This window comes from Tenrec ecaudatus, chromosome 12, assembly GCF_050624435.1.
Source record: "Tenrec ecaudatus isolate mTenEca1 chromosome 12, mTenEca1.hap1, whole genome shotgun sequence".
Taxonomy (NCBI): domain Eukaryota; kingdom Metazoa; phylum Chordata; class Mammalia; order Afrosoricida; family Tenrecidae; genus Tenrec; species Tenrec ecaudatus.
This window is the reverse complement of record NC_134541.1, coordinates 8,132,361-8,141,652: the sequence shown is the minus strand read 5'-3', so window position 1 is coordinate 8,141,652 and position 9,292 is coordinate 8,132,361. Positions and strand designations below refer to the sequence as shown.

Genomic DNA, 9,292 nt, shown 5'->3' with positions numbered 1-9,292 from the left:
CAATTGGAATGTAAAAGTTGAAAACAAAAAAGAAGGACCATGAGTTGGAAACTATGACCTTGGTGATAGAAATGAAGTTAGAAATTGCAGGATAGCATTTTACAAGACCAACTTCATCATAGCCAATAGTTTTTGACAACACAAATAACAACTATCAATATGGACTTCTCTCAATGAAATACACAGAAATTAAACTGATTACATCTGTGGGGATGAATGATGGAAAATCTCAATATCAGCGGCTAAAACCAGGACAGGGACCAACTGTAGAAGAGACCATAATTTTTCATATTCAAGTTCAAGTTGAAGATGAAAACAATGAGAATAAGTCTACAAGAGCAAAAATATGACCTCGAGTATATCCCACCTGAATTTCCAGAACATCTCCAGAATCAATTTGGTGCATTAAACACTGATGACAGAAGACCTGATGAGGTGTGGGATGACATCAAGAGTATCATCATTCAGGAAAAAGAAACAAAAATCATTAAAGACAAGAATAAGAAAATATCAAAGTGGATGTCAGAAGAGTCCTTGAAACTTGCTCTTAATTATACAGTAGCTAAGGCAAATGGAATAAATGATGAAGTCAAAGAGCCGAATAGAAAATTGTAGAGTTACTCGCGAAGACAAAGTAAAATCTTATGATTAAATGTCCCCAAACCTAGAATTAGAAAACCAAATGAGTAGAACATGCTCAGCATAGCTTAAATGGAAAGAACTCAAAAAGAAAGTATGCCTCAAGTTGCAATCTTGAAAGATTCTATGGGCAAAATATTGAATAATGTAGGAAATATCAATAGAAGTTGCAAAAAATACATAGTTTACCAAAAAAACTTGTCAATATTACACCATTTCAGGTAGCATATGAACAAGAACCAATGGTATTGAAGGCAGAAGTCCAAGATGGACTGAAAGCATTAGCCTGAAAGAAGGCTCCAGCAATTGATGGAATATCAACTGAAATGTTTCAACAAAGTAAAGAAACACTAGTAACTCTCACTGGTCTATGCCAGAAAATGTGTAAGACAGCTACTTGGCCAGCTGACTGGGAGAGATCTGAATTTGCATCCATTCCAAAGAAAGGTGACCCAACAGAATGCTCAAATTAGAGAACAGCATCATTAATATCACATGCAGGTGAACTTTTGCTGAAGATCATCCAACAATGGTTGTGGACGTACATTAACTGGGAGCTGCCAAAGTTTCAGAATGGGTTCAGAAGAGGAAATGGGACAATGGATATAATTGCTTATGGATCTTGGCTCAAAGCAGAGAATCCCAGAAAGATGTTTACTTATGTTTTATTGACAATACCAAGCATTTGAGTGTGTGGACCAAAGCACACTATGGATAACCTTGAGAAGAATGAGAATTCCAGAGAATTCATTGTGCTGATGCGGAACTGATACATGGATCAAGAGGTAGCTATGTGAACAGAACAAGGGAATACTTAGTGAATGATTGAAAATCAGGAAATATGTGCATCAGGGTTGTATCTTCTCACCATGCTTATTCAATATGTATGTGAGCAAATAACCAGAGCGGCTTAATTATATGAAGAATGGGGTATCAGGATTAGAAAAAGGCTTAATAATGGCCTTTGATATGCAGATAACATAGCCTTGCTTAGTGAAAGTGAGGAGGACCTGAAACTTTAATTGCTTAAAATCAAAGCCTGATGGAAGCCAGGATGTTTTCAATTGGCTGATATTGATGTGAAACTGGGCATTAAATAAAGAAGAAAGAAGAAAAAATTAATGCATTTGAAGTCTAGTGTTGAAGGCTATGGAATCCTGCCAAAAGAGCAAACAGTCCTGTCTTGGAAGAAGTACCACCAGAGTGCTCCTTGGAGGCAGGCATGGAGAGACTTTGCTTCACCTACTTGGGACAAGTGACCAAGAGAGACCAGTCCCTAAAAAAGAGCATAAAGCTCGGTGAAGTGTAAGGACAGGGAAAATGAAGTGGCTCCATAAGATGGATTGACACAGTGGCTGCAACAATTGTAAGGATGGCTCAGGACCAGGAGATATCTTGTTCCACTGTCTACAAGGATCCTCTGAGTTTGAATCAACTCGATGGTACCTACCACCAGCAAATTGGAGCATGACTGTGTGAAAGCCCATTGACCAATAGAGAACAAACGGAATAATAAATGCCTCTGCCTTTCATATAGTGCCAGGCATATCATTCTTACAGTTCATTGCTGTCAACAAGCTCAGCTCCAACTAATAACTCACCCCTGAACAGCACAAGGGAACATTGCCTGGTCCTCCACCACCTTCCCAATCATTGTATGTTCAAGTCCATTGCTGTGGCCCCTGTATATTTTGAATGTCTCCCAACATGTGAGCCTCACCAGCCTGCCATATATGGGACCATATTCTGTTAAGATCTAAAGCATTTTCATTAGCAAGATTTTAGAGATAGAATAGCAGGAGTTTCCCCTCGTTTGTCTTAGTTTGGAAGCTCAGCTGAAATGTGTCCACCACTGCAGGTATTTGAAATACAAATGGCATCGTTTCCAGCACCACAGAAGCATGCAAACAACGGCAGCATACCAACTGATAGAAAGATGCTACAGAGGGGTTAGCACTCAATAAATAGCAGCTACTGTCATCATGAAGAGGCCCTGGTGGTGCAACAACTAGGCAGCCAACTAAAATGCTGGTGGTTGCAACCCATCCAGTGGCGCTACTGGAAAAGCACACGGCGCTCTGCTTCTGTGAAGATTTCAGCAAAGAAAGCCCCTTGGGGCACATCTACTCTCTAGCCACCGCGAGTCAAAATTGTACAGCACCCACCGCCACCATCACCAGTTGCATTCATTAGCCTCATCATCAACGCACTGAGAGAATAGGATCTCCTTTTGTTGGCATTTGGAGGGCTCCATCTGAAGTCCACCCCAGAAATGTTGAAAGAGCTAGACCCTGGTTGCAGTCATCGGATGAGTGTTTTGAGCTCCGGCAGGTAAATATTTAATTCTCTGAAATCATGAGGCAATTTGAACGCATGTCTGCTGCAGTCAATCCAGCATTCTACACCTTTTCTTCGCAGGCTGTTTCCATCGGGGTCACTCACACCTGTCCACAAACACGAAGCAAGTTGGGGGCCTTCAGAGACACCGTTCACCCATCTCATTGATGAATTGAATCTAAATCATCTGCGTTCTTTGATGCCTCATCAGCTCATTTATAAGGTATTGCCCTTTATTATGACCGATTTTATGATATTTTGTGATGACCAGTCATGGGGAGGGAAAAAAAGGTTTAATGCACTGACATCTAATTTTATTATCTCTGGTACCTAGTCATTTTTCAAAAGCATTTCTTGACTTTGTGCCAGTTTAAGCATGAAGCTGATGACAGGCTTGGGAATTAAACCCTTAAATCAGAGCCGGATTGGAAAGACAAATCAGAGATGTTCCAAGCACTTCGCCTCCCACCTGGCATGCTAATAAGTGGCACTCACACCTCACAGCCCCTCCTTTTCTGAGCTGTGCCGGGGTTTGGAGTCCAGGTCATGGATTATTGATGAGTGATAAATCTGGTCTCCGATAATAGACTGGAGCGTGCATTTAGTGAGCACCTACTATACCCAATGCATCTGACTGTGGTGCTGGTGAAGAACATTGAACGTCCCATGATTGCTAAAAGGGCACACTGATCTGTCCTGGAAGAAGTAAAGGCAGAGGAGCGCTCCTTGTAGGCAAGGATGGCAAGACTTCCTTTTACATTCTGGGCATATTGTCAGGAGAGACCAGTCCCTGGAGAAGGATACCTATCGTGTTTGGTAAAGTGGAAGGTTGGCTAAAATAATCCATCAACGAGATGGATTGACGCAGTGGCAGCATCAATGGGCTTGGGCAAAGAACTAATCGTGAGGACGGCACAGGACCGTGCAGTGTTTCATCCTGTTGTGCATAGAGTTGCTATGGGCCAGAGCCGACTCGATGGCACCTAACAACAACAACTAGACTCAAAACACTGTCATGATATTTTACTGTTGTCTCCCCATTTTATCATTGAAAGTACTGCGAGACAGTTACGGTTGTCCACGTGGACACGCCAGGGGTACATCAGTGGGGGGACATCCGGCTGGGTGAATACACTGGGGGCAGGTGGTGGTGTGGGGGATAAATAAAGCAGGAGGGAAATGAGACACATTTCAGCTCGCTTGACACCAGCATCCTTTTCAAACATCCCCTCACATCCTACCTTTTGTATCCCCTGCTTCCTCTGGCTGGAAAGGTCTCCGCCTATCCTTTGACTCAATGCAAATTTAGTCACTTGATTCAAAAGGAACTTCTTGAGGCTGGGTGGAGTCTTCTAGGCACATTGCCACCCCAACTAACTATATATATATTTTTGTTATATCACCTGAGGTTGCTATTGCTATGCGTACTGCTAGGATAGAATTGAAAAGCACTTGCTGTTGATAGAGTCCTGGTGGTGCAGTGGGTAGGTGTTGGGCTATGGTCTGCCTGCAGCTCCTTGGGAGAGAGACTGCACTGGGCTTTAAACTCCAGTAAACAGTCACAGTCTCAGAAAGCCACAGGGGTTCCCTGTGAGTGGACCTGAAGGCAGTGAGCGAGTTGTTTAGGTGGTTGTTCATTGTGGCATCTTTCTGCTTTCACTCCCAAACCTCTAAGTCTCTATTCCGACTCACAGCAACCCCAGAGGAGAGAGTAGAACTGGTCCTGTAGTTTTCTGAGATTGCAATTTACCACAAGAGTAGAAAGCCTCATTTTTATCCCCGTAGACTGGCTGGTGGTTTCCAACTGTTCTCTTGTGTAGCCCAAGGGCCTTACCTATCTAATTCACTACCTTATCTACAGGGCTTACAATGCTTCCTACAAATAAGAATGGATCAGTGAGTGATTTTCAGGTCAATCAATATTTTTGTTTTGTTTGCTTACTTTTTTTGGTGGTTGTTTTGCTTTGTTTAAGCTCTAGACTCTGAGAGAAGTCATTTGCTCCAAGATTATATTTCATGGAAGCAGCAGGGCTGGATCTGAAATCCAAGCAATAGTTAAAACAGAGTCCAGTTCTAGGTCCTCTCACTTCTCTGTGTTTCTTATCTATTAACTCAGTGAATCCTCAGTAAAACTCTACTCTTCCCATTTTACAGGTGAGGGAAAGTAGGCAGGGAAATTCAGTAATCTGGCAAAAGTCTCCAGTTGTTCCTCTTTCTTTTGTATGCAGCATTCTTCTTTCATAGCTGTGACGCAGAGCGTTATCCATGCTTTCCAAGTCTAAGAATGATCTTTAGTCCGGTCTTCTGTGCCCAAGAGGAGGGAAAAGGCAACTGGAATCCAGTGTTTCTATCCTTAACCCGGGATCTAGCCTGCTTACTGAATGTTTGTTAGTGCATGCGTGAATGACAAGGACGGCCCATTTCCACAGAGAGCAGAATGTTGACGAGGTGCAAGATCAGAAGCTGGGAGTCTGGCATGTTCATTGCTCTACATGGGCTCATCTGATCTTCAGAAACGAATGAAACCCAGGAGAGTGATTTCCCTCCTGAACAGGAAAGGGACTTAAACATCTTCAGTGCCCAAAGCTATCTGTCACCGTGCTTCCTTGCATTCCACTTACGTGACAAGATCAACACTATATCTAGATAGGAAAGTTTGGAAAGGAGTCGAAGGCAACCAAGTAAGTGATTGTCCAAGCCACAATGTGCCACTTAATTGGGTTCACCTGGGAACGCGTGGGCTTCACGTTAACGCTGAGGTGGCATGTACTCACCTCTGCAACGGAAAGACTATTACAGCCTGCCTAGTGCCAATGACTTAATCAAGGTTTCTAGTTAATGCTCTCCACACGGTGTCAGTGCCCTGTTCCGTGATTAGTTCCTATTTCCCAAGATGACGATGAGGATGGAGAGGAGGAGGAGGAGGACAACAGAGATGACAGAGACCTTGATGTTTCTGGATACTTGATAGATTTTTTTCCTACTAGTTTTTTTTTGTACATTAGGATTGGCCTATTGAACCTTAATAAATATAGGTTTATTAAATCTTACAAACAATCATGATGATCCTGTAGGGAAGTCTGTCATAGCACTTCTTCATTTATGAAATTATAGGGCACTGAGCATATTCAGCCAGCAAATGTTTATTGGAAGCGTGTGGTGAGTTAAGCTCAGTCAGGCCAGAGCAGAAAGGAATTCTTCCAGGAATTCCCACTCCCCAGGCTGTGGTTGGTCCTCCAGCAGCTAATCATGTTGTTGCTTTCAGAGCATTTACTAATTCAACTGCCTCCCAGAGCCTTTCTCCATCCCATGCCATAAGCCTCTGCTTCCCTGGCAAGAGGGACTGCATAACATCTGGGCTCGCTTCTAACTGGGGTCTGAACGGATGAGTGAATGACAGGATCAGCCAGGCTATAGAAAATATATTCCATTACCTTCTTTCAGATTTTGTGTGTTAATATGCCTCGTACAATGTTTGCAATTGGGCACTTTTGACCTAATTCCTTTGCACCCCTAAGTGACCCAGGCCATGGGCTATAGACTACTGGGACTGTTGACTCTACATCCTTCAGATTTTGATTGTGATCTCAGCCAATGGCTGCATCCAACCCCAGGATACATCACGGCGTTGATTCCACATAAACACTGATGCGGCATCATTAATGATCAGCTAAGGTGTTCGTGTAGTATTTTGATTCACTGAAGATTTTTGCAGGCATCTCTGTGTTCTGTGTTCTTGAATGTGATAGGAATTTTTACCACGATCATACAAGGAAGCAAACTGGGACTCAGAAATTTTAAATGACTTCTAAAATCATAAAGCTATTTCATAGGGCTGGCAGATGTTAGCAAATAGAAATACAGAATTCCTAGTTTACTTCAAGTTTCAGATAATTGATATAGTCTTTATGTTCCGTAATTATGTGCCATGAAACAAAATGGGTAGATTTATACCAAAACATGTTCTTTTTTTTTTCTGTATTTCAATGTATCTGGTTTCTTTTATTTGGCCGACCAAGTTTAGAAAAGAACCAGCAGATATATGCAGAACGTCTTAGTTTATGCTCTTCCTCTCTGTTATGTTTACGCCGAATCATATATGCGATGATCTTCCTGGGCTGTCCTCTCATATTGCTCGTTGGGCAGGCAGCCTCCAAGGTGTCCATAGATGATCCTTTGTGTGGATGCCAAGTGCCTTCCAGTAGATTCTGATTGATAACGACCTTAAGTACAACCACTGCCTGGTTCTGTGTCACCCACATGATAATAGATAGGCCCACTATTTCAATCCATCGCCTTGGAAGTCGTCTTCTGTTTTGAATGGCCCTACTTCACTACACATGTCTTTCTCCAGCACTGGACTTCCTGATGACATTCCTAAAGGAAACAAGACAAAGTCTTCTGATTTTGCTTCTAAGGAGCATCCTAGCTGTACTTCCCCCAAGACAAACGTGTTCATTCTTCCGGGAGTCAAATCAACCTTGTGGCCTCATAGAGTTCCATGCCAAATGATACTGAAGGTACAGGCAAGAAACAAGATTCCAAGAATGGATGGAATCCCAACTGAAATTGTTCAAACAGATATAGTGTTAGAAGCATTTGTTGTCTAATGTTAAGGAATTTGGAAAAAAACTACCTGGCCAACCAATTGGAATATATCTATGTATATGTATATATATGTACACATACACATATATATATACATAAATACATATACATATATATTCATGCCCATTTTTAAACAAAAGCAAAAATTATCAAATAGTATCATTAATATCACATGTAAGTAAACTTTTGCTGAAGATAATTTTTAAAAAGGTTTCAGCACTCCGATGAAAAGGAATAATTAAAAATGCAAGCCTGCTTCAGAAGAGGAACAAAGGAGATAACTGCTGACATCATATGGATTTTGGTTAAAAGCAGAGAATACCAGAAACATATTTACCTGTGTTTCATTGACTATCCAAAAGCACTCTACTGTGTGGGTCATGGTAAATTTTGGATTATATTGCAAAGGATGGGAATTCCAAAACATGTAGTTGTGTGTGTTTGTGTGTGTGTGTGTGTATATATATATATATATAATCATTCAAACATAACTAGGGGATACTTTGTGGTTTATAATCAGGAATGTTAGCTATCAGAGTTATGTCCTTTCCCCACGCTTATTTGATCTGTCTGCTGAGTGCATACTGTGAAAAGCTGGTCTATGGGAAGAAGGTTGGTATGTGGATTGGGGGAAGGCTCAATGACAGTCTTCAATATGCAGATGACACAAAAGCCTTTGCTAAAAGCAAAGAGGACTTGAAGAACTTACTGGTAAAGATCAAATAGTAGTTTTCAATATACTTCAACCCTGAGGGGAAAAAATCTTCATGGAAGGATTCATTGTCAACATCAAGTTAAATACAGAAAAGCTCGATGTCAAGGATTTCATTTTACTTGCATTTTCAATCAGCACTTACATACTTACCTGGCAAGGGAGAGACCATGATCACCTGGGAAGGTGGCTTTCCCAGGGCGAGGCTTATCCATTGCACTCCGGATGCGTTGACCCCTGTGATTTACCCAAATGTGGCAAACTCGACTGCATAATTTGTGATAGTGGGGGACTGTGTTCGCACTCCCCCCTGATTAAGAAGATAATTAAAAAAACAAACAAAACAAGGGGAAAAACCACTTACAGAAGCAGTAGTCAAGATAGCAAATGAGATATTGTATTGGGCAAATGTGCTATGCAAGATCCCTTTAAAGTGTTTTAAAAAAGCACATTGAAACTTAAGTGCACTCGACTTAAACCATAATTTTAAATTTTTTATTCATTTTTAAAATTTCATATGTATATTGTGAAAAGTGGACAATGGCTAGGGAAGGCTGGAGAAGAATTTATGTTTTAAAACACGGTGTTGTTGAAAAATATTAAATATACCATGAGCTGCCAGAAGAAAGATTAAATCTGTATTGCAAGAAATACAGCCAGAATAATCCTTGGAGTAGAGGCTAGTGAGACTTCATGTCATATACTCTACACATATGAGGAGAAACCCATCCCTGGACAGGTGAGCACAGAAGCCTTGGCAAAGCAGAGGGGCAGCTTAAAGGAAGATCCTCAGTGCAATGAATCAGCACAGTGGCTGCAACAGAACAACTATGGCTACGGTGCAGGACAAGACAGCATTTTGTTCATTGTCCACAGGGCAGCTCCGAGTTAGAATCCATTCAATAGCATCCAACAGTCACAACCTGGCCCCCTTCAAGGAGCACTGTTGAAGGAGTGGTTAAAGTGTTTGGTTGCTAATAGACCAGCTCTTAGAAC

General features: G+C 41.6%; 1 non-coding gene across 1 annotated transcript; it reads left to right on the top strand.

The window, feature by feature from the left end:
* Nucleotides 1–8,441: 8,441 nt before the first annotated feature.
* LOC142423723 (U1 spliceosomal RNA) lies at nt 8,442–8,609 on the top strand. Its single transcript, XR_012779323.1, has one exon. It is a non-coding gene; the product is annotated as a U1 spliceosomal RNA (small nuclear RNA).
* Nucleotides 8,610–9,292: the final 683 nt, after the last annotated feature.